The sequence below is a fragment of the Camellia sinensis genome, chromosome 3 (genome assembly GCF_055761805.1).
Source record: "Camellia sinensis isolate YWXY chromosome 3, ASM5576180v1, whole genome shotgun sequence".
Lineage (NCBI taxonomy): Eukaryota > Viridiplantae > Streptophyta > Magnoliopsida > Ericales > Theaceae > Camellia > Camellia sinensis.
This window is the reverse complement of record NC_138963.1, coordinates 10,544,465-10,569,630: the sequence shown is the minus strand read 5'-3', so window position 1 is coordinate 10,569,630 and position 25,166 is coordinate 10,544,465. Positions and strand designations below refer to the sequence as shown.

The 25,166-nt window shown below is 32.5% G+C and overlaps 1 pseudogene; it reads left to right on the top strand.

Moving 5' to 3' along the window:
- The first annotated feature begins 659 nt into the window (after nucleotides 1-659).
- Nucleotides 660-19,940, top strand: LOC114278147 (protein trichome birefringence-like 3; annotated as a pseudogene).
- The last annotated feature ends 5,226 nt before the right edge of the window (nucleotides 19,941-25,166 follow it).

Below are 25,166 nucleotides of genomic sequence, written 5' to 3'. Positions count from 1 at the left end.
AAATTAAAAAAGATGACAAGTCGCACCAAGAGAAGTATCGACTTTATATAATATAAAATTAGAAGTGGCGGTACACGTGATGGATGTGCATATGATCATTTTGTTTGGATTGGTTTTCAAAAATTTCATTCAAATTTTTTTTCTAAAATATTAAAAATTAATTTGGTGAAATAAATAAAAAAAATCAAAATCACTTATTATATTTCTATAATTTTATCTTTTGAGACGCTTGAAATATTTTTAAAATTTTAAAACTATTTTTTTGATATTTATTTTTATCAAATTAATTTTTATTTTTTATTTATTTTTTTCTGAAAAACAAACCAAACATGGCCAAGATTTTAAACTGTATGATAGAATTCAAAATTTGAAAATTAAAATTAATTTGAAAAAATTTAAAATTGAGAGATTTGAAAAAAAAAAATTGAATTCAAAAACTCATATATAGGGGTATTTTAAAAAAACACAAAATATGAAACATAAACTCCACGAAAAGACTTCTATTTATATTAGTATAGAAGATAAATAGATAGATAGATAGACTTCTATTTATATTAGTATAGAAGATAGATAGATAGATATAGGGGATGTTTGGGAAGAGCAGTTTTTAACCAAAAAGTCAACACATTAACTCGTCTTTTTTTCACAAACATTTTGCGTAAAAAATTTAAAAATTACATTTCTATACCAACCCAGTATAAATAATATATAGCAATTGAGTTTGTGTTTTTGTAGCTACTACTGATGAATAAGATTAATGATAGTGAGTGAAAGATGTTTGTGTCGTGTTGTGATGGAAATGTTGAAACAACAGATGAAAGAAGTACAGAGGAGGAAGAGATAGTGAAGTCTGAAGTAGATGACAGGTTTGACTTCAACCCCAATGAGTGCAGCCTAGCTCATGGAAAGTGGGTCTTCAACATTTCACTTAAACCATTGTACACAGATAAGAGTTGCCCACACGTTGATAGGCAATTCTCGTGTTAAGAATGGACGCCCTGATAATGATTCTGATTACCTTCACTGGGGATGGCAGCCTGATGACTGCATCTTGCCTAGGTATGCAAAATTCATATATGGAAAGAACTAATACATCGGATCTTATCAAAACTTTTCAATTAAGTATTGTGTGTGTTAATTTCCGATTACACTGCCAATCAAGTACTCAGCTGGAGAACACTGACAGAATAGATTAAATCCGAACGATCTGTCACAAAAAGAAGAGATTCTAGCGGTGGTTCGTCCACCAAGGGGCACTCCGACGATCAAATCAGTTATCTCTCAAAGATAGCAATTAGTGCTTAACTCACTATTCAGAATATAAAAAACATACCTTACACCCATGGAGTGCCTCTCTTTTATACCCAACACTTACCTAATCCTAATAGAAGCCTAGCTTCATTGGACTTAGGATTACTGCTAATCTTGGACTCCATGTAGAATTGGGATAAACTCTCTAAGAGTCTTATTTTTATCCAAACTGAAGTCATCTCTCATTCTAGGACTCTTGTCCCTTATCCGCTTATCCTGGATTCCGGTATCTTCGCAAATAACCTCAACCTAGCCGAGATCATCTCAGCGTCATGACCAGGACACGTGGCACCTCGACTGGTACTTCGGTGACACCTCGGCCACGTGTTGTCATTCAAAAATTATGTCCCCACAACCGCCCCATAGGTTCTATTACCTCGGCATCCTGAGGTGATGGAACCTATATCGTTCCTTCCATTAATCATGACTCCGGTTTAATTTCAACATCTAAATTTTTCTTTAAAATTTCAATAAGTGTTAAACATGACCTCGGTTTAACTTCAACTTGTAAATTTTTCTTAAATTTCAACAAGTGTTAAACATGACCTCTGTTTAACTTCAACTTGTAAATTTTTAAAATTTCAACAAGTGTTAAACATGACCTCGGTTTAACTTCAACTTGTAAATTTTTAAAATTTCAACAAGTGCTAAACATGACCTCGGTTTAACTTCAACTTATAAATTTTTAAAATTTCAACAAGTGTTAAACCAACCTTAGCTTGTAAATTCCAACTCCCAAACATCATTCTCTAGCCCTCTTTGATTCTCCATGCCCGACCTCCCGTGAAGGCCAGTGAGAATGCCCCTTTGCCCTGTCGTGCTGAGGGACTGCAGGAACTGTGTTCTGCCCCCTTTTCTGGGCACCTTTCTTGGCTGCTGGAATCGGCGTATCTTGTAACGGAAACGATGGCTGTATGACGTTATTCTGCATCGTGAAATTGACGACCGTTTGTAGGTCCACCAATTTGTCCGTCATTCCCTTCATCTCGTCGTCCCTCCACAGGCATCTATTTTTCTATACCTAGAGGTCGTACTCGTTATAATACCCGCTTCGGTCTGATTTCTTTGGCAAGTCACCCTCCTAGCCGACGTCCTTTTCTATGTGATTCTTATCATGAGTCTCTTTATTGCAGTTATCTTCTTTGACGTCAAAGTCAATATGTTTCCCACTCCCAGTAGGGGTGTCATCCCCAACCTTCTCTTTATGTCCGTCGTTGGCCATCTATTCTCCTTTTTTTTTTCTCACAGACGGCGCCAAATTGTGTGTGTCAATTTTCGACCACACTGCCAATCAAGCACTCAGCTGGAGAACACTAGCAGAATAGATTAAGCCCGAATGACCTGTCACGAAAAAAGAAATTCTAGCGGTGGTTCGTCCACCCGAGGGCAATCCGACGATCAAGTCAGTTATCTCTCAAAGATAGCAATTAGTACTTAACTCACTATTCAGAATATAAAAAGCATACCTTAGACCCATAGGGTGCCTCTCTTTTATAGCCAACACTTACCTAATCCCAATAGAAGCCTAGCTTCAATGGACTTAGGATTACTGCTAATCTTGGACTCCCAGTAGGATTGGGATAAACTCTCTAAGAGTCTTATCTTTATCCAAACTGAAGTCATCTCTCATTCTAGGACTCTTGTCTCTTATCTGCTTATCCCGGATTCCAGTTGTGAAACCCGTATTTTTATATAATAAAAATAATACATATTTTTAATTTTCTTAAATAATTATTCACAATATTTTGAATTTAATAGTCTGTATATTTTTATACTGAACATTTATTCAAAATAAAATAAAATAAAATATTTTTTTGACTTTATATTATTACTCAATATTAATTTCTGAATCTTATGATATTTTTATATTTTTTTGTAATCAAATTATACTAGAACATAATATTTTCTGTACAAAAACCCAATAAAAAACCATGGGTTTGGTCTCCATGTTTTCTCACCTCCTACCTTCCACATGCTATCATTCTCTATAACAAAAGAAAACGTGGTGAACATGCTATTCCATACCACCAGGTGTTCAATTTCTCATTTTTTTTATTTCTTTTCATCTACCTCATTTTGCCCATAAATTGAGCCCAAGTCTTCTTCACCTCTCTTCACTTCCAGTTTCATCTCTCTCGGTTCCCTCTCCCTCAACCTCTCATTCTCAAAACTCTCTTTCTCCTTCTTTATCTATGTTTTTCCTCCTCCCCCGACCTCCATAGCCATGGCCTCAACCCATACTATCACCATCCGAAACACCAACCTGCGAACTTCACCACCATTGGCGCACCGTCGGACCGCCACCACCACCATCACCTATTTCCATTATCGTCTAGAACCACCATTCACAAAGTGTTGTAGGTGAAGAAAGAGAAAAAGAAAGAAGATGGAGGAGAAAGAAACAAAGTTAGAGAAGTTTACTTTGAATTTCAAAAGTTGGTTTTCGGCTTACTTTCGGCATGCCAAAATCATCCATTTCGGGAAGAATTGAGAAAAATAGGTCATGTAAGATGAAGTACGGAGTAAGTTGAAGAGATTGGCGAAAGAATGAAGTAAAACCGTTAAGAATTAAGAAAGTTATGGAGTCCGAAAGATGGTTCGAAGAAATGTCCGAGATGGTAGGAAAAAAAATCTAATTTTTCGTCAAATTTTAGAGATCCGACGGCATGCAAAAAGAGATGGAACAATGCGCATGAGTAGTGAACCAAAAACTAGGCCGTGAGGTGAATCCAATGATAGAAAAATAAGATAAAACGAAATTACGATAAAGAAGATACAAGTATTTGAACTGGGGACATTGAAACTAAATTTCTGGGTCTCTCTGTCGTGCATGTTGTGGTTGTTGGGGAAGACGAACTTAAATTTTATCTAGTGTTTCTCGGCTCATGGTGCTACGGTGCATCCTAGCACATTTAGGTTAATCGAGTGGTCCTATGACTTTGGGGATGACCACCCTTAGGTTTTTTGACGTGTAGAATCCATTTTTGGGGTTAGATCTTGCAAATTCTGAGTCTAAGATGATGATCAACAACTAAAAGTTCTAACAGAATCCAATGGCAGATCAATGGTGAGATCGCGTTCGATTGATGTGTGATTTTAGCAAGACGATCATGGAGCCAGGACGATCATATCTTACGATCAGAATCATAAATCAAATTCAGACGATAAATCGTTAGCAACCTAACATAGTAAGAAAACTCTCATAACAGTCTCATTCTTTTTAATTGTTAAATTTTTAAATTTGTGTTCATATGTTAACATAGCTAAAACTTTAGATAAAATTTTGTTTATAGTTGTATGTAAATTTGTGATTGGTATGTTAAATATTTGAAGGTCATTTCTTTATTAGTAGCCTTAAAATCATGATATAATCTTGGAATTAGACTTGCATGTGTAGTTTGTGCCATTAAAGAGATGATTAAAAATTTTATTTGGTTTGATTATATAACTCTTCAATCTGCCAGAAACTTGTACGAATTTTTAGACAATTTTATGCTCAAAATTTTGAAATGATTTCTTCTACAAAGTTGTTAAGAATGATGTCTAGTTCATCCAGGAATTTTTTCACAATTATTGAGCTTGGTACGAATTTATACAAATTTATAATTAAATCTGCTACGGTAAGACAGATTTTACTATATGTTTAAAAACTTACTAAAAATTCTATATTAAGCCAAATCTAGTAATTTCTAACTAAAATATGAAATTTAAGAAGTCTAATTTGATACTAAATTTTTAGATTATGGATTTGATTTATAAATTTAAGTATGAAATTAATTTAAGAAAATGTGATAAATCTGTGTCATAAAATTTCTGGAAATTTTACAGAATTATTTATAACTTATTTTTGGGAATTTATTTCTGAAAAATGACCCAAACATATTTATTGAATATTCTGTACATTTTCACAAATTTTAGAACTGTATAAATAATTTATTTATAATTTTTATTACCTAAAGTATAACCTGAAAATTTCTAGACAGGTTTAAGATCATCACTTCAATTATTTATTTGGATAAAAATCAGTTATTGTGTTGGTCCAATCCATCAAATATAGTAAATTAGTAATCCATGTATGGGTGTATTGTGGTTTATTTAATATTGTGGTAGTCTAATCTTGTAAATTAAAAATCCATGCACGTGTGTCACTTTGGTTTATTTTCTTTGTATCCAAATTATTATTTCATACCATGGTTTAAATAAATTGTTTATTTAAATGTTGTACATTTATTTATTATTGTGTGACATGCGTAATATTTTATATTAGGAATTTTAATGAGTTGATATAACATCATTTGTGATTAAAAATTAGAATTATTTGTGATTAATATCAAAATTAACTGAAAGGATTAAAGGCATATACAAAGTTAACAATTGACGGTTAATACCAGTTTTTAGAGTGAGTCTTGGTTTTAAAGAATGTATGAAATCAAGGGATTGACGGTTAATACCGGTTGTTCAGGGTGAGCCCTGATTTTGAGAATTCTCAAGTAAATTGTGTTGCGAAACTCTAAGATGGCACGGGACTTATTTGAACCTTTTTCGGTATTTGGTTTTGGAATAAGGGTGGATGTGCCGGTGGCACACAGGGAGGTTACGTACCCTTGGCACACCGTTTCCTTGGGGCAAACCACGGATGCTACTACTTGGGTATATAACTTCGGATGTAGGCATCCCTGGTAGTTACTGTTGGTAATACTAAAATATTTGACTAAGGGAGAATTTCAAATTAACCGTTGTCATACTTAGTGGTTGGTAAGTTCAATCTCTTTGGTGAGATTTCGAGTGTCACCTAATTTATTAAAATTATTGAAATTATTTTAATGGTTGTAATTCATGTTTACAATTATATTATTATCTCGTGTTTATAATCTCATTATTTTTCTCTTAAAAAAAATGGCAGGTTGGTTATGTTTTTTTACTGTGTTGCAAAACTCATGGCATATATTTTTGTTGCCTTGGCGTTTTATGCCAGGTCTTGGCGAGAAAATAATTGAAGCTGAAATGGAGTCGACGCTAACGTAGAGCCTTGGCTGACCTGAAACCCCGAGTAGAGCCGAATAAATTATATTATTTTATATAATAGCTATTAAGGACTTTATAATTTCATTTGATGTTGTATTTGGATAATTTTAAGTTTTTATCTATTGTTATTTGGACATTTGGTTATGTACGAGAGTTGGATTACCCTATTAAGATGTCAACTTTTGGTTTATTAAGTCATTTTGTTTATTTAATTTCCCTTAATATTTCAAAAAAATTTGGGGCGTCACAATGGAATCTTCGCAGATAATCTCGGCCTAACCGAGATCATTTCGACGACATGATTAGGACATGTGACACCTCAGCTGGCACTTCGGTGACATCTCGATCACGTGTTGTCATTCAAAAATTATGTCCCCACAAGCATGTTTGAGCGAGAGAGTAATATTAGGATGGATGACTTGAGAAGTCCTCGTCCTATTGTTCTCTCTCCTTATGTTTTTTCTAAAAAAAAGTTAAAAAATCATGTTCTCATAACTACCTCCATCTCGGTCTCAAATTATCTGTTTGACACAAAAAATAAAATTTTAAAATAATATGTTTTTGTTCGAATTTTTTTTTTATAAATTAAAAGTACTTAATGAGATCTTTTAATTGGTAAAAAAAAAAGGTTAAAATTTCTATACGAGAATGTATCATTTTTCATTTTTTTCCTGTATCAGACAAATAATTTGGACTAATAGAATAATTTTACAAAATTTAAAATCAAAATAATGCGACATTGGTATTTTGTAGACCAATACTATGCATCTATTCTAAAACTTAAGCAAAACATAAACATGTCTGAAACATATATATAATTTTCTTCCAACAGGAAAAAAAAGAAAAAAAAAATATTAATGTAATAACAAATGAGTACTAGATAATACAATAAAAGTACATTAATAAATAGAATGTTAGAGACGCTAAAAGTTTTATCAAATTTTCTATCGAATATCTCACATGGGTGTGAGACTCATACCATTTAAGTTCTATATCTATGTGAGACATTTGATAAAAAAATTTACTAAAAATTTTAGAGTCCCTAACATTACTCGAATAAATAAACAGTAACCCAAGTGGATTGACACATACACTAAAGCATGTGCAAGGACCAAAGCATTCCCCACGATATCAATTTTGAATTTACATCGTATATTTTATTTTTGAGATGCATAGTTTATTCATGATATTTTTGAAAATAATGCAAAGAGTACAGAAATAAACTTGAACACAAAAAACACATAGATGTACAAGATTTTACCAAATTTATTATTGGAGTCTGCTTTTCAAAAATATTATCTAATCTATTTATTTTCTATGTGCATTTATAGACTTCTTGTTTTGATACAAATTAAGGTAAATTACTAATAGGTCTTAATAATCGTCGCCAAAAATTAATTTTTATGATAATTTTTTACATATCGTTAAAAATTAACAATTAGTGATAGTTTTCTATGGCGAATTTTTGAAACTGTTGCTGAAAGTTAAAAGTTAGCGACTTTTTTATGACGATTTTTTTCAATTGTCGCTAAAATTTATAATTAGTAACACTTTTTGTGATAAAATTTTCAATATGTTGCTAAAAATTAATAATTAGAGATGTTTTTTAATAGTATTTGATAAAAAAAATTATTAATTCTCATAAGATTTATTGGACAATAAATCCACCTATTAGTACCTAAACATAACTCTCTTAAAAATTAAACGGATTCTGACTGGCATTTTATTGATTAACTCAACATTTGTCATGTGATTTAGGTTTAATCCTAAAATTGCACTTGAAAAGCTTCGGGGAAAGAGACTAGTGTTTGTAGGAGATTCATTACAAAGAAATCAGTGGGAATCGTGAGTTTGCCTTGTTGAATCCATTATACCTGAAAAACACAAGTCCACGCGACGAGACCACTCTCATGCAGTCTTCCAAGCCAAGGTAACAATTACTTCACATCTCAAGGACTGTTAAAAAAATGATATTTGACAATAATGACTTCTAACAAACACCCATAAAAAAGGCTTAAACTTAACACTTCATTTGAATTTTGGGGTCGTTTTGGAAATTAGCATTTTTAATGTAACTTTTTGACTTTTTGTTTAAAATGTGACCTCTCCAAACATTTTAAGTTCAAGAAATTTTGCACTTTGTACTTCTAATTGTATCAATTTTACTTTGATTTTTTTTTTCCCCCCATATTTTGTTAATTTAGGTCAAATTGAGAAGGTCATTTAGACATTAGATTGAAATCAATGGCAAAACAGTCCATTCACTTGTGTCAAAGTCATTGAGGGGTTAATATTCTGCTTAAAATGGTCTATTTGTTTTAAATAGATTATTTTGCCCTTAATATATGTCCTCTTTCTTAGCAAAAATTATCGACTATACTGAATTGATGCAATGGAACAAATTAAAAAGTAAAATTGTTACAATTGAAATTATATGGATTTAATTGACGTAAGAGATCCACCCTTTTATACATGATTAATTTGATAATTCAAAGTTCTTGTAAGTGATGCTTGTATGATATAATAATGAAATGTAGAGAACAAAAATAAGGTGGGAAAGCCCACAAAAATGTGAGGCTCACACTCTTGTTTTTGTTTAGTTGCACAATTTTGCCCCTAAAAAGAGAAAATCATCCGAAAATCAAAAGTGCTTTTTATTTTTTTTTATCAAACTAATGTTCATTTTTTTGAAGAAAAGAAAAACAATTTATCTAGGTGTTAAATCTCAAATTTATCAATTTTTATTTTTATTTTTCTCATGGGATCTCATATGAAATTCTTGCATGTATGATTAATCAGGAATACAATGCAACAATAGAGTTCTATTGGACTCCATTTCTAGTGGAGTCAAATTCAGATAACCCAATAATAGCAGATCCAAAGAATAGGATATTGAGAGTGGATTCAGCTTCCAAGCATGCTAAATTCTGGGTAGGTGTGAATATCTTGGCATTCAATACTTATGTTTGGTGAATGAGTGGTCTCAAGGTCAACTCTCTGTAGTTTTCTCTCATCATAAAATTTTTTACGGTTCATATTTAACTTATGTATTGGGAGACTCACATTTAAAATGAATCTCGATCACAATGAAAAACGTCTGATTGAACACACAGATGGGGATCATTTGGAAATGGGGAAGAAGGGGCAGAAGAGTTGGATACACCAATTGCTAATAAAATTGGATTGAAGACATGGGTTAACTGGATTGATTCAAACATTGATCCTAACAAAACTGTGTGTGTTCTTCACTACTATGTCCCCTACTCACACAAGGTCTCTCTCTCTGTCTCTCTCTCTCTCCTAACAAAATTTTATACAAAATTTATTATCATAATAATCTGGTAGTGGTATTTTTGTAATAGTAATGATACATAACTTTAATTTGAGAGCTCTAGTGAAATGAGAGAAAGAGTAGAGAAAGATAGAGAGAGAAGTGTGAGCTCCACCTTCATATGATTACTCTCCACATCACTACTAAAAAAAATACTTTTTGCGACCGCTATAAACCGTTGCAAATAATAAAAAACAGTCGCAAAAGACTTTTTGCGACAGCCCATGCGACGGCAAACAGGGGTCGCGAATGTGGGGGTGGCAAATACTTTTTGCGACGGCAAAGCAACGGTCGCAAATTATTTGCGACCGCCTAAACTACTTATGGCGACCGCTACTTTGCCATCGCAAAAAACAAAAAAAAAAACACTAACATGATTTTTGACGGCCATCTTGTTACCGTCGCAAAAAAAAAAAAGAAAAAAAGAAAAGAAAGTGTAGTGTTAAGCACTCTAGGAATAGCAATGACAAGAATTCAGACAGTATAGCATTATAATTTAATTGAACATTCCATTTGAGTCTCAAAATTTGAGCCATATGTGAAAGTTATTACAACTAAAAACTTGAGAAAAGTTCTTTTATGAAAAAAATACAATCCAGAACTGGCCAATCTTCTCATCAATTTTCTTTTCAAGTTCCACATCACCACATTGCACCTATGCAACAAAAATTTCAGGGATTAATGATAAAAATTATACGCTGCCAAAATAAAAATTATCAATTTTAATCACTCCTATGAGTATAGTGCAATTAGATTGAAAAAAGATAACATGTCACAATCCAGATTTCAAACAGCAGGAGACTATATATTTCTTATTGCAAATTTAACAACGAGATATGCAGTGCAAAACCTGCCACGGTTTTAATATAATTCTACAGGCACATGGTCAAAACCGAATCAAGTACAAGACAAACCACACTTAGCCATGTTTGAGAATGTGAAAATAGTGTTATTTTCTTTAATCTCTAAATGTTAGATCCAGACAAACCACACTTTGTCCCTAAATTTTAGTCTCTAAAACCTTAATTTTTTGTACTGTCATAAGCATGAAATTAGGAAGCATCAACACTAGAGCTTAGAATCAACATCTTTAAAGAAATTAATCAAGTAGTTCAGATATTTCTGTGGATCAGGGACATCCTTATTTCGTTTCTCATACTCTATTGTAATTTTCACCAATTTGGTCTGTCCCTTGGGAATGATTTGAAAGATCTGGTTATAACTCTTATAGAACTCCAAGCAATCTGTTCCCTCCAGTGCTCAAATGGACTGTTTTGTTCTCTTCATCTATGGAACAATGTAGTTGGTTTTCAGATTTATTATCCCAGAATCCCTTTTCTAATAACAATGTAGTTGCTGCTTCATAGATGTTCTCTTTTAAAGAAACATGCCTCAATTAAGCACTCCGTTAAAGAAGTCTAACTTGAACTAAGCATAGATGCTACCCCATGTCTCCATCAGCACTAACTCATGACTAATTAAATGACTATAAGGATGCCTAAAAATAATTGTCTTACTTCCTAAAAGTCATTTTCTGGTGCCATCAACATCTAATCTGGGACACAATTCAGAAACAGTTCATTGCTGTCATAATAAACATAATTCAGAAATTGTTTGATTGGTTTAGGCCAATGAGCAGAGTAGCATAATAAACATATTAAACAAAGTATGAATTCAACTGGTATTCAGCAAGTCAATGTTTTCAAATGGCAAGATATCGCAGTAATCAGTACAGACAAACAGGAGACACTAGAATCATAGTTTAATTAATACTTCTATTCACTATCCCAAGAAAAAGACCCATTCTCAAAATAGATACGAATTCACTGATAATTGAACAATATAAGGGATCCAAATTGAACAAACAGCACACACACATACATATAACACAGAGAGAGAGAGAGAGAGAGAGAGATTACCTAGAGATTGGACCTGATAAGAGAGGAAGAGAATGGAATGTACAAGGACAAGGAGAAGAAGATGATGTCTCTGAAGAAAACCTATTTGCAATTGAATCGGATTACAGAGTCTAAAGAAAACCCATTTGCAGTACCAGATTGGTTCATATAATATGCTCTAGGGATAAATTTCTGACCTAATACGACATAATACATGGGGGAATATAGTGATATCCTTCAAGAACTTCATACACAGCAAATATCATAAATACAAGCAGAAATATAAGGGAAAAGAGAAGTATTCCAAAGAGATATTCATATGTGATAGTTGCACAGCAAGGTTGCATTACCTGCTCTGATGTGGCATGAGCACCATAATGAATCTCTTTGCGAGACAAAGAAAGATCGAACCTGAACACCACCAATGCAGAGGGAAGTTACGGCCATACATACCACAATTGCCACCACAAAAAACTACTGAACAATGTTGAGGCCATACATACACCCAAAAAGAATTGATTTAAAATGCTAATTCCATAACAACGACTCTCAGAGAAATAGGCAACCTAATTCATAATAAGCTGAAAAATTCATTTAACGCAGAGAAATGCATACCTATTCATTTTCTTTTGAAGCTTGTTGCCCACTAGATGCATCTGACACCTACAATATGTTAGTATAATGTGTTAATAATTTCCATATGTATATATACAAATTGATAAAACGTAAAATTTGTCAATTTGTAAGTATTGCACCTCTCTCTCTCAAGCTCATAATTTCCATATGCTGCTTCTTTCTTTCTTTCTTTCTTTTTCTATTTTAAGTAAAGGAGGGGCATGTGGCCCTCTTGGGCCCATACTCCCTCCACCACTAGGTCTGATGGTTAACAAAGAGAACATGTTATTGGTCTTAGGATAGAAAGATCACCACCCTCTCTGCATTGCCAGATTGGCAAGTCATAGAGAGACAATAGACAACCACTCCACAAATTATACCAATGAGACTATACTTCCAAAATTATATCACATATTCAGACTAATCTACCCCGGGTCTTAAAACATAGGAATCCTTATCTTCTATAACCTTCCACCATTTAGAACAAGGCAACCTTCGTTTACCCCATTATGACATGTGTTTGCTAATAGATACATCGCCAAATGCCTTCGATACAAGTGTCACGGGACTTCCCTATTAAGTGTTTTATGGACCAGCCAAAATGAGCCAAATATTTCACTTGCTGATTACCAAGTTTCTCAAGTATAATGAGGGACAAAAATGTGCATTTAAAATAGCCAAACTTATCTTGGGATTACTAGGGTTGAAACCCCACACTGAATTTACATCATCATTATTGTCAAAGGTACCCCAAGATGGCTCATCAAAACTTCTGTTCACAAAGGATAAGACTTAGAACCACCAAAATTATGTAAGGAACATACAGGTATGAGAAGTGATGAGAAAAAAAAAATATAAATCAACCCCCATACCTATGGGTTTCCGCATCTGCTTTGGGGCTCTTTTTGAAATGGTTATCTGAATATTCTCGAGATCAAATCAGGGGACAAACTACCATTCGGAGAATAATTTTCTTTCTCGGCAGAAGTGGATTTGGTTTCGGGCGGCATGGCAACATCAAATGAAAATCCTGGAAGTAACAGACAATGCATCAGGATGTATATGCAATTCATAGATTTACCAGTCAACTCTTGCGTTATTAAATAAAAGATTGAGGCATTTGTAGTATAGTCAGAGGCATTTTCAAAAGAAAAGAAAAAAATACAAGAGCTCATGAAGCTTCATGTCAAGAACTAAAAATGTCTTCTACCTTCATCTTTGAACTTATCCCAATCTTCATCCCAAACAGATGATATCTCTGGGATTCCAGGTTGCTAGCCTAAAATTGATAAATACAAACATAAAAGGTCGTAAGTATACAAGGGGCATCCAAGCACAATAATCAAAATATTGAGAAACAATTAGAAAAGTTTCGTAAAGGACAGTTGGCCATCCAGTATGATCCTAATCATCCAAAGATGATCCTAGTCATCCAAAGATTTGAGATTGAGTCCTGCTTCCAACATGCTTGAGAAATTTTACGTATTTGAGAGGGCTACCCCCAATGCGTAGCCCATTGGTTTTGCAGCACCCCCTTCCCCCACAAACTGCCCTTCCCCCCACCCCCCCAACAATATATATATATATATATATATATATATATATATATCAGCCCCCAAAACACTATGAAAAACAAACAAATGAGCGCACAAACGTGTGAGAGAGAAGTTTTCCTTGAAAAGTTATCGAAGTAGTAGATCGGACAGATTGATTATAATGTGCAGAGAAAAGTGGACTAATTTACTTCAACATAACCAATTCTATAGTAACTTCATTGACTTTTCTTCATTCTATAACCATCCCTTCACAACTGTTAACCTTTTCATCTGTTTTTGCCTTTTGATCCAACTTTTCTTAGGATTCTGCAATTCTTTGAAACACCGGCCATTTGCAGCTTTGCCAGTTTAAAGTGACCTTGCCAGCATAAGCAACAACTGGTATTAATGGAATTTTTCTTCCTCCTATCTATTCTTTTTTGTTTATAGGCCTTCATGACTATTTGATCCTGAGGCAGTTTTGGTATTATTTTCAACTTAAGGCTCCAGAAACCACCTAAAGAGATGAAAAGTGATTACGACTGACATACAGTTCTATAGTCCCTATTCATTCATCATTTTTTGATTAATATTCTATGATTAATATTCATTCATAGAATCTGGTAAAACACCAGAAATAAGCCAACAAATTAGCAAAAACAAGATCAATCACCGAAATCATGTCTCTATCTATCTGTATAACTTTAAATTAGCAAAAACAATATGAATCACTTAATAAATCAAAAACACAGATTAAAGAACGATCGAAATCAACACAGAAATTCAGAATAAACCAACACAGAAATTCAGCAACTAGGCATGAAACAAACACGCTAGATTACCGAGAGAGACAGAGAGTTGGATTCATACACAGAAAGTAGCTTACCAATTATGAATCTCGATTATGAATCGATCGAAATCTTCATCAACAGCCTATCGAAATCTTCAAATCTTCATCAACAAATAGATCAAAATCTTCAAATCTTGAGAATGAGATTCAAGCGAGATTCAAATTTACTCGAGCGAGAGAGATTTGGACAGTGAGATTCAAGCGAGAGAGAGTCGAGCGAGAGAGAGATTTTGAGAGAGAGAGAGAGAGAGAGAGAGAGAGAGAGATTAGGCAACAACAGGAAATGAGGTACACCACCGTTGGAGACAAATTTGGGAAATAAGAGTGAAAGGGGGAGATAGGTCTAGCTTTAGATGATTTTATTTTATTTTATTTTATTTTATTTAAGTTAAGGAGAACACGATTGGGTTAAATGATTTTGCGTTTTTTTTTAATGTAAAAACTGATTTTTTGCGACGGTTAAATAATCAGTCGCAAAAATATAAACGCAAAAAGCCATATTTAAAACTCTTAAATTAGAACTCTCAAATATTATTATTTTTGTAAATAAATAATTTAAATAGATAAATTTTCCAGAAGCAAAATTCTGGTCCAATAAAATGCCCATTATGACTTTCTATCAAATAATGAGTGGATTCTAATACTTGTTGAAAGGAAAGTAAACTTTACAAAAATTGACTAAATCATTTTTGCGACTATGATAATAATAAAAAAAATCCTTTAAATAATATTATACTTACTTTTTGTTCAATGACCAAACTATAAAATATGCATAAAATATTCGTTTTAAAGAATATTTAAAACCAAAGGTTGGTGACACAAGATGGCAATATTGTCACCCAAATTAAAAAATAATAAGTTAAAGATTGATCCAGCCACGTGAGACATGCAAGAGAAGGCAACTAAGGACAATTCTCTTGTCTCTTAGATCAAAAATTAATATTTATAATTTATCTACTAGACCAAAAATTAAAATTAAAATTTTTAAAATTAAACTTCACAAAAATTGACTGACAAATTTTTTATTGGCAAATCATTTTTGGGACTATGATAATAAAAAATATTTTCTTTAAATAATATTATACTTACATTTTGTTTAATCATCAAACTATAAAAATATATAAAATATTTTTTAAAATATTTAAAACGAAAGGGTTTCCGAATTAAGAAAAGGGAAATTGACCCATAAATCTTAAAAAGTGGGATTGTAATCTAATCAGTCTCATATTTAATTTTGTACACCCAAAGGTCCCATTATTTGGGGTGGACAGTTTTGCCCATGAACTCACTATTTTGGGTTTGGTGATATTATGTTTGAATTATGTGGGTGTATGTAACGTTTGGAAAAAGCTTATTATAGTTTCTTTATGATGTGGGTGTATGTAACTTTTGGGAAAAGCACATTTATGATGTGGGTGTATGTAGCATTTATGATGTGGGTGTATGTAACGTTTGGAAAAAGCTTACTATAACTTTTTTATGATGTGGTTATATGTAACGTTTGGAAAACATTTATGATGTGAGTGTATGTAACGTTTGAGAAAAGCTTACTATAGCTTTTTTATGATATGGGTGTATGTAACGTTTGGGAAAAACACATTTATGATGTGAATGTATGTAACGTTTGGAAAAAGCTTACTATAACTTTTTTATGTTGTGGGTGTATGTAACGTTTGGGAAAACATTTATGATGTGGGTGTATGTAACATTTATGATGTGGGTGTATGTAACGTTTAGGAAAAGCTTACTATAGTTTTTTTTAATGATGTGGGTGTATGTAACGTTTGGGAAAATATTTATGATGTAGGTGTATGTAACATTTGGAAAAAGCTTACTATAACTTTTTTATGATGTGGGTGTATGTAACATTTGGAAAAAGCTTATTATAGTTTTTTTTTGGTTTAGTAGTGTATGTAGGGGTGTCCACGTTATTAATGACCCACACGTTTTAATCACAAAAAAAAAGGTACATTAGTCAGAAAAATCATTCCATAATTATATAATTGGATCCTTCGGATCACATTACCAAAAAAATAAGACTTTGACGTCTATTAATTTTAAAATGGGACTTGATAAATTACAACTCTCTAAAATAGAAGCTTCTAATAATTTCACCTTAAAAAGAAAAAAATTAAGATTGATCCAGCCACGTGAGACACGCAAGGCGGCCCTCTTGCTCTTGGGCTGGATTCTTCGGGACGTAAAGTGCCGACTTTGTCTAGTTAATTTTATTTTATTTTATTTTATTTATTTATTTTTTTTTTTTTTAAGATCTGTATTGTATTTCGGTTGGTATAAGGCTTTGTTTGAGATAAATTAAAAAAATCAAAAAATTATTAAAAAAATTTAAAAATTTATGCTATTCAATGGTAACTTGTGAGAAAAGTCACTAGGACAAAATTATTATTTTATCTTTTAAATTTAACTACTCAAAAAGTTAAAAAGTCAAAAAGGATAAAATTATCATTTTGATTTTACTACAATATTTTATTACATATTTTTTGATAAAAAATCAAAAAGTTATCCCAAATATATATATTTTTTTAAACAGCTATTTAAGTTTGTTTTGAAAAGTAAATTAAAAATTGACTTTTTAATTTTTTTTAAATATGTAAAAAAAAATAGAAAGATGATTTAACCCAAAATAAGTTAAAAGTCAAAAAATAACTTTTAGCCAAATTCTCAAAACAGCCCTTAGTCTCTTCTAAGGCACATGGTTAAATTCCATTGAATGCCTCGGTGATAAATCCCTGCTTTTGGATTGATTAAATCTGACCGTCAATTCATTATTTCAAGATCAGGCCCGTAAATGTCGTGATGTCTCCCCAAAATTTTCATGTTCAAAAAAAAGGACAAGTCTCTTATCTTTTATTTAGATCAAAAATTAATATTTGTAATTTATCTTGTAGATAAAAAAATAAAATTTAAAAATAAAATTAAAATATTTAAATCATATTACAATAAATTACTTTTGTCCCTTTTATATTTGGCTTTTTGGGAAGTAGATTAAAAGTTAATTTTTTGACTTTTTAAATTTTTTTTTGAACAAACATGTAAAAAAGTAGATAAATAATGTGACTCAAAAGAGATTGAAAGCTAAAAAATTGCTTTAACCTCTTTTCCAAAAGAGGTCTTTGGCTCTTAAAATTTATTTTTTTCCACTTGCCCACTTCATGTTTTAAGTTTTATTTTTTATTTTACTTTCAAAATTAAATTTTATTTAAAATTAAATAAAAAATGTCATGATAACTGTCACATAATATAAAAAATATTTTATTATATTAGACTTTAACTTTGTGTCAAAATGAGATATATAAGAAATATTTTTATGTTACCTAAATACCATGTTTTATTTTTTATATAATTTTTACTAGAAGACAATTTAAAAAAAAAATTAAAATATAAAAAGTTAAAGTAAGAAAAAATAAATTTTACCAGATGACAATGAGAGTTATAGCTAAACATAAAAGGTAAATTGTAATTTACCAGATGACAATAGGAGTTATTACCGAATAGTGGTGTCAGGAAAAGAAAATGCAAACTCATAAATTTATTTACAACAATGATTCATCCCACTAAAAACATCACCACTAATAGCACTAATGTATTAAAAAAATAAAAAAAAAACACAACTCCAAGATCAAAACATCACATCATTAATGACGAGACCCACTGTCACCTAATTAGTGGGAGCACTAATTAGTGCTCCCAAACATTTTTCATTTATTTATAAAAAAATTTCATTAATCTGTAATTATTTTTTTTGAGATACACTGATGTGACATTTTCCTACTACAATTTAATGACCGCATAAGTCTCTTATCTTCAGGAGCAGCAGTGATAGAGACCACTAAAAAATCTCATCACTAATAGCTATAATGAGTTAGAAAATGTAAAAAATAAAAGAAAAAAAAAATACAAGAGACAACCATCAGATCAAAAAGAGAGTCACCTCATTAGTGCTCTCCTAGTGCTCTCTTTTTAGTGCTCCCAAGCATTAATCTCTTCAGGAGTGAAGACTGATTGGAACAAAAAAGATGGAATTAAATGCTTCAATGAAACAAGGCCAATCATGAAGACAGGCCACTGGGGGACTGGTTCTAACAACACTTGTGGGTGTTTGGAACGTGAATTTTTATGTGAATTTTTTTAGTTATAAGATATTATTAGAAGAAATATTTTTAGTATTTAAAAGGTAAAGTGATTATGGAATTGGATATAATATTTTGTTTGAATTTATTTTTTTACTCTTGCAAAAGTTTATCTTTTAGTGAAAAAAAAAAAAAAAAAAAAAATCAACACACAAACTTCCCAAACACCACCTAATGAGCATTGTGTCCAACGTGGTTGGGAAAATGAAATTCCCTGTGACATTCATCAACATAACTCAGTTATCTGAGTACAGAATCGACGGTCACGCTTCGATCTATAATGAGTAGGGAGGCCAATTGTTGACTGATGAGCAAAAAACTGGCGCGAGGATCCTCTAGAGTGCCTTCTCTAGAGTGATCTCCTAGAGTGAACAATCCAAGGGCTGAGATTCTTCCTCGCCAAAACGACGTCGTTTTGGCGTGTAATTTGAAAAAAAAAAAAAAAAAAAAAAATTCCTCAGATTTCAAAACAGAGAAGGGCTGAGAGAAGAGAAAGAGAGAGAGAAGGGCTGAGAGGAAATGAGAAGAGCTGAACAATCTGAACAATCTCCTTCGCCGATCTCCATGTCTGCCGACGTTGCCTTCGTCTTCGATCCGTCGACGAGCTGAACAATCTCCTTCGCCGATCTCCATGTCTGCCGACGTTCCATTAACATGAAAATCAAATATATGAAGAACATTGCTGAGACCTTTGAACCACCCATGAATTAAGGCTTCTAAAGGTTCACTGCTACACTTTCTTCTTTGGTTTTTTAGGATTTTGATCCTAGAGATTTTATAGCTAAATTCTATGAGCAACCCATGATTGGTTTTCCAGAAAATTGAAGAGAAAGTGAGCGACATAATGTAGATAGAACAACACCACGTTGCTGCAGAGAATTCCAAAGAGATCAATTAGAGAGTTTGGAACGTTGTGTTGATCATCGCGAACTCCAAGAACTCAATCCGTGAGTAGTTCAATGGGGAAAGAAAAAGAAGAGAACAGAGACAAATCTGAAATTTTTTTTTTTTTTTTTTTTTTCAAATTACACGCCAAAACGACGTCGTTTTGGCATGGAAGAATCTCAGCCCTTGGATTGTTCACTGTAGGAGATCACTCTAGAGAAGGTACTCTAGAGGATCCTCACACAAAAAGCTGACCCTTTACGCTTTGCGGACTGCATTCATTGGTGATTGCCCGGTATTCCTGATACGTGGAATCAAATCTTTTTAGCTTACTTGTAGCGCACAAAATGGAAAGAAAATCATTTATCAAAAAAAGAAAAAGAAAAAAATGAATGGTTGAGATTCAATTCAAGTATAGATCCCACTATATTTGATAAAATTAATTCTATTTTTCAATTTCTGTGTTTCTTGGGGAACAAGATGTCAATTATGTCCCCAGCTTTCTTTGTGCCAATTTTTATTTTTTATTTTTTATGTCTTCCAAATTTTTTTTTTTTAAATTTTAAATTTTAAATTTTTTAATTTTTTTAAAGTTAGTACTACCTTCAATTGTACATCAAACCATTCAAAATGATATCGGTTTCGTTTGTTACAGTCTATGATGGTGTTTGTGATTAACTTTAAAAGTTTGCTTTAGAATGTTAGATGTATTTTTACATTACACATTTCGATATAATGAAATAGGATGATTTGAGACGGCATTTTATAAATGAGTAAATTATAAATATACTCCTTAAAATTTATTTAAAATACAAATTGCTTTCTATGATTTGAAAAATGACAAATATCCCTTTATTATAATTTTTAATTAACAGAATTAACTAAAAAATGAAATTCATAATTGTTCTCCTATACAATAATAAAATTACCTAAATTATTAATTGGAACATATTTTTAACATCATTAAAAACTGTTAATTGACTTGATGATTTATTAATAAAAGGATGATTTGTTATGAAATTAGAAGCCTCAAGGATGGAATGTAATTTTTAAAACCATAGAGGGCGATTTGTATTTTAATCAAATCTCAAGAGATGTATTTGTAACTTACCCTTTATAAATAAATAATTACCTGCATATATTAATTTCTTTTTATTCAATCACCGGAAAGACAAATAAAATAAATCCATAAAAGACAATTTTTCGCAAGTGTAAATCCATAAAAGAATTGAAACTTATATGAATTATTGTTTGGGGATCGACTTTTGTTAGTATTTTTTTAATTTTTAACGGAATTATATGAAAAAAAATAAATAAATAATAAGAAAAGTAAATTTACTTTTTGTATTGATTTTTTTGACTAATCAAATAAGACAGGTTAGAGAAAAAATTGAAGGAATTAAGGCCTCATTTGGCAATCAAGAATTTTAGCTAATATATATATATATATATATATTGAAAATTATCATATTACTTTATTTACCCTTTGCGAATCGTTTTATAAAAATTTAAAAAATAAATAAAATAACCATTTGAACCAGCCTTAAGTAAGCCCTCGTTTGCCAACTTTATATTTTAGTTAAAAAATCAAAAAGTTACTATATATTATCATACTACTCTTTCTACTTTTTTTTGTACGTCTTTTTATAAAAAGTTAAAAAAATTAATAAAATAACAAATTTCTAAATACTGCCAAAGACATTGACATATAGAGCATTGGTCGATAAGGATATGCAGTATCCCCCTTTTCTTTTTATTTTATTTAATTTTATTGTCAACATTTTTAAGTAATTAAATTTGTTAATACAATTAGTGTACCATTTAAAGGGTCACCACTATTCTATCAAGTCATATCTCTGGTATTTTCTCACTGCACCATAAAATGCAGCTACACTTAAATGCCCCCGCAACTACCTTTGTTATTAACTGCACATTAAAAGGATAAATGTGCAGAATATGCGTACAAGGCATATAGTGTGACAGATTGAACCCCCTCATAAGGAAGGAAAGCAAACATATTGAAGTGAAAGACACAAAACCCATAAATATGACTAATGTTAGAAATTTACATTACAATAATTTGCACCTTCAGCGATCAAATGTAGCGACTAAAACATTTTTAGTCGGCAAAAGTCAGATTTTTACTGACTAATCTTTGCTATTGGTCGGCAATATTTAGCATTTTAGCTACTAAAATTTTTTAGTAACCATATATTAGTTATTGGCAACTAAAAAAAAATTTGGTCGCTAAAATTCATGTAAATAGGCGACTAAAAAGGTTTTAGTAGGCGTTAGTCTATGTTTTAGGCTACTAATTCTAATTTTAGTCGGCGTACACAGCCTTTTGCCGACCAAAAAAATTTTAGTCGCCAAAAGATAGGCTTATTTACTAAACCATCAGTGACTAAACTAATTTAGTCGTTGTATGGTTAGTGTTTTCTGACAAAAAGAATACTTAGTAGCCAAATTAGACAAATATTGAGTATTATTTGCCAACAAAACAGAATTTTGTCACTAGAGGTAGAGAAAAAAAAATTAGAGGGAAAAGTATGAATATTGGCACCCTCCTGTTTCACACAGATTTTTTGTATCTATTCTGTCTCACAAACACACAGACCACTCACCACAAACCTAATGTCCGCTCACAATCGATTGTCACTACCACTGTCGCTGGCCACCGTCCGTCCTCACCGTCGCATGTCGCCACTGTCGACGTCGAAATCACCACCAACACTGTCGCAAATCACAGGTTTGTCTCTGTGTCTCTCTGTTCGATCATTTCCTTCACTATTGATCTGGTTCTCTCTCTCTATCAAGCCATCTCTCTGGTTCCCTCTCTATCTGTCTCTATCTCTGTCTCTCTCTCTCTGTCTATCTCTCTCTATCTCTCTCTCTCTCTTCCCCTATTTCCCCATTTCTCACACTTCATCTAAGGTTTATATGGTTTTTTAGTTAATTTTGTATGGATTTCTTTAATGGGTTTGGTTGAAGTGTTTGATTTCTATGAAATTATGAAATTCTTGATGTCCAAAATGGTTTTGATTTTTGTTTTATGGGCTTGATTTTTGTGTTATGGATTTGACAGAGAAGAATAATACCACAGCTGTAGTCTGTTTGATTAGCTTAAATCTGCAGCAATGCCACTGAAAAATATTGCTTTGCATTGGTATTATTTCTTGGAGTTTATTTTTACTTAATCCATAGGACTCTGTGAACCACTATAGTTTGATCAACTTATCTGTTATTTAGTTTGAGTAATGATTCTGCTGATTTGATCAACTTATCTGTTATTTTAGCTTTAAAAATATGTCTCTTTGTGGAATATCTATAAATTGAATATTTGTTAATTCAAGCCCTAATTTCAAATTTCATGTGATCACCAATTCAACTTGGGATTATTATTCTTTAATTACGATCTGATTTGAGATTGTGGTAGATCATCAGAAATTGTATTTCTTTTCCCTTAATGTGTTTTGCCTAGTGGCTTTTGTTTGTTCCTATTTTTTTCTGAAAGACATTCAGAGATGCCATCTCAAACTCCTAATTCGTCTGATCAAGACAAAGAACCATTTGTTGAAGTTGATCTATCTCGACGGTTTAGCCAGTACAGCGATCTGCTTGGTGTTAGTGCCGTCAAGAAAGTTTATAAGGGATTTGATCAACGTGATGGAAGAGATGTTGCAGGGAATCAGGTTCGGTTAAGGAAGTTCAGTGATGATCTGTCTGTCATCAAGAGGCTTCAGTTGGAGATGACCCTATAGTCATCCAGCTACTGGAGTGAGCTTGAAGGATTGGAAATATCTGATTGATGTGGCTTGGAAAGATGAATCTCACTTGGTAAGAAAATAATTATAAACTCCATTCTTCAAATTATGCATTAATATGTAAAAATTCTTCACTAATTTTTTTTTTTTTTTTTCCAGAAACGCTCAAAAACTGGTAAAGCAAATAGGCGTATGCTACCATACAATCATACAAGTGGATCTCGATCATTTCCAATAGCAATGTCGCTTATGGTGAGACGTTGTTAAATTAGTAATGTGTAAATTAATACTTGTTCTTAAATTTGAATACTACTTTATGCAGTTCTTAATTTTGTTATTTCAAACCTAACATGTAGATGAGGATGGAGATCTAGATTTCCCTAAATTTTATAAGAAATCACACAAGTCCAAGAAGACGGGAGACTGGATTAACCCCAAATGTGGTGAGCTACATGTGAGTATTGAACATTGAAAGCAATTGTGTTGAATATCAAGTAATAAAGTTGTTGTAAATTCCTTCGTCATTGTTTGTGCTTTTAGTAAGTCTTAATTGTCTTTTTGCCATGACAGGATAAGATGGTGAATCTACAAGTGGTAGCCACCGATGCCAGGATGCCATTGACCTAAGAAAAACTATTTAAGCAAGTGCTTAGGCCTAAAAAAAACTAATTGCGTTGATTTGAGATAGGCACCCTTTTCGACACCTGATAGTGAGCACATGATAAACATATGGAGTCAATGAGAGCTGAATTGGAGGTTCTCGTGAAGAGCGTCAAAGAGATCAAAAGGAGCTGCTGCGGGAGAAAGAGACTCGCGAAAGAGATCATGAAGAGCTACTAAGGGAGAAAGAGGAGCGCCAAAGAGATCGTGAGGAACTTATAAGGGAAAGAGAGGAGATAATGAAACAAGTCGAACAAGAAAAACAGCGCTGGAGGCACAACAAATACAACATAATCATCTAAACGACGTGGTGTCACGGCTCACAACCCTCTTGCAGCGTTCGGATGGTCATCCTACTATTCGGTAAGAAGAATTTTATTGATACGCTACTAAAAGTTCTACAAAAAATGGATCATATTGACATTATTGTGTACGATAAACGTAGAATTGTTTTCTAAAGTTCCTATTTAAACCTGCTACGACGTTGATTATGTATAGCGATTCCGATTTTGACCCATTACTTGTTGTATTCCGGACTCGGGTTGGTATGGTTTAGAATGGTTATTCTTGTCTTGTTTCCCTTGTCTTCCCTTTATTTTGGTTATCGGGTTATAATTGTGCGATTGGAACAAGTTAGTTGCTTGTATTTCAAAACCTTTATTGCCCAGATTTTGGCTCTTCCGCTCGAGCGGGCATTCTTGTGCTCGAATGGGCTTCACAAATTTTGCCTCTCCGCTTGAGCGGCCATTCTTGCACTCGAGCGGGATTCATCAACTCTCAGTATTTCTTTTGCAGGTCTTCAAATGCTGGAAGTGTGCATTTGACACTCGAGCGTCTAGTCTCACGCTCGAGCAAAACTTTGTTTCTGACGCTCGAACGGGGATTTCCACGCTCGAGCGGACTGCATGTATAACAGTCTAAGAAGATGACTTTTTGAATCATTTTTTCTTCTCTCTCTCTCTCTCTAAAACTTTCCAAAAATCTTGTTCTTGAGTCTCTCTCTCTAAAATTTACCTTCTCTCTTATATTTCATCTAGATCCATTGATCTTTTCACTCTAGTACCTTTGAGAAAAAGATAGGGCATCCCAAGATCTACATTTTGATTAAAAAAGAAGTGGGTTTCGATGTTTTTAGGATTCC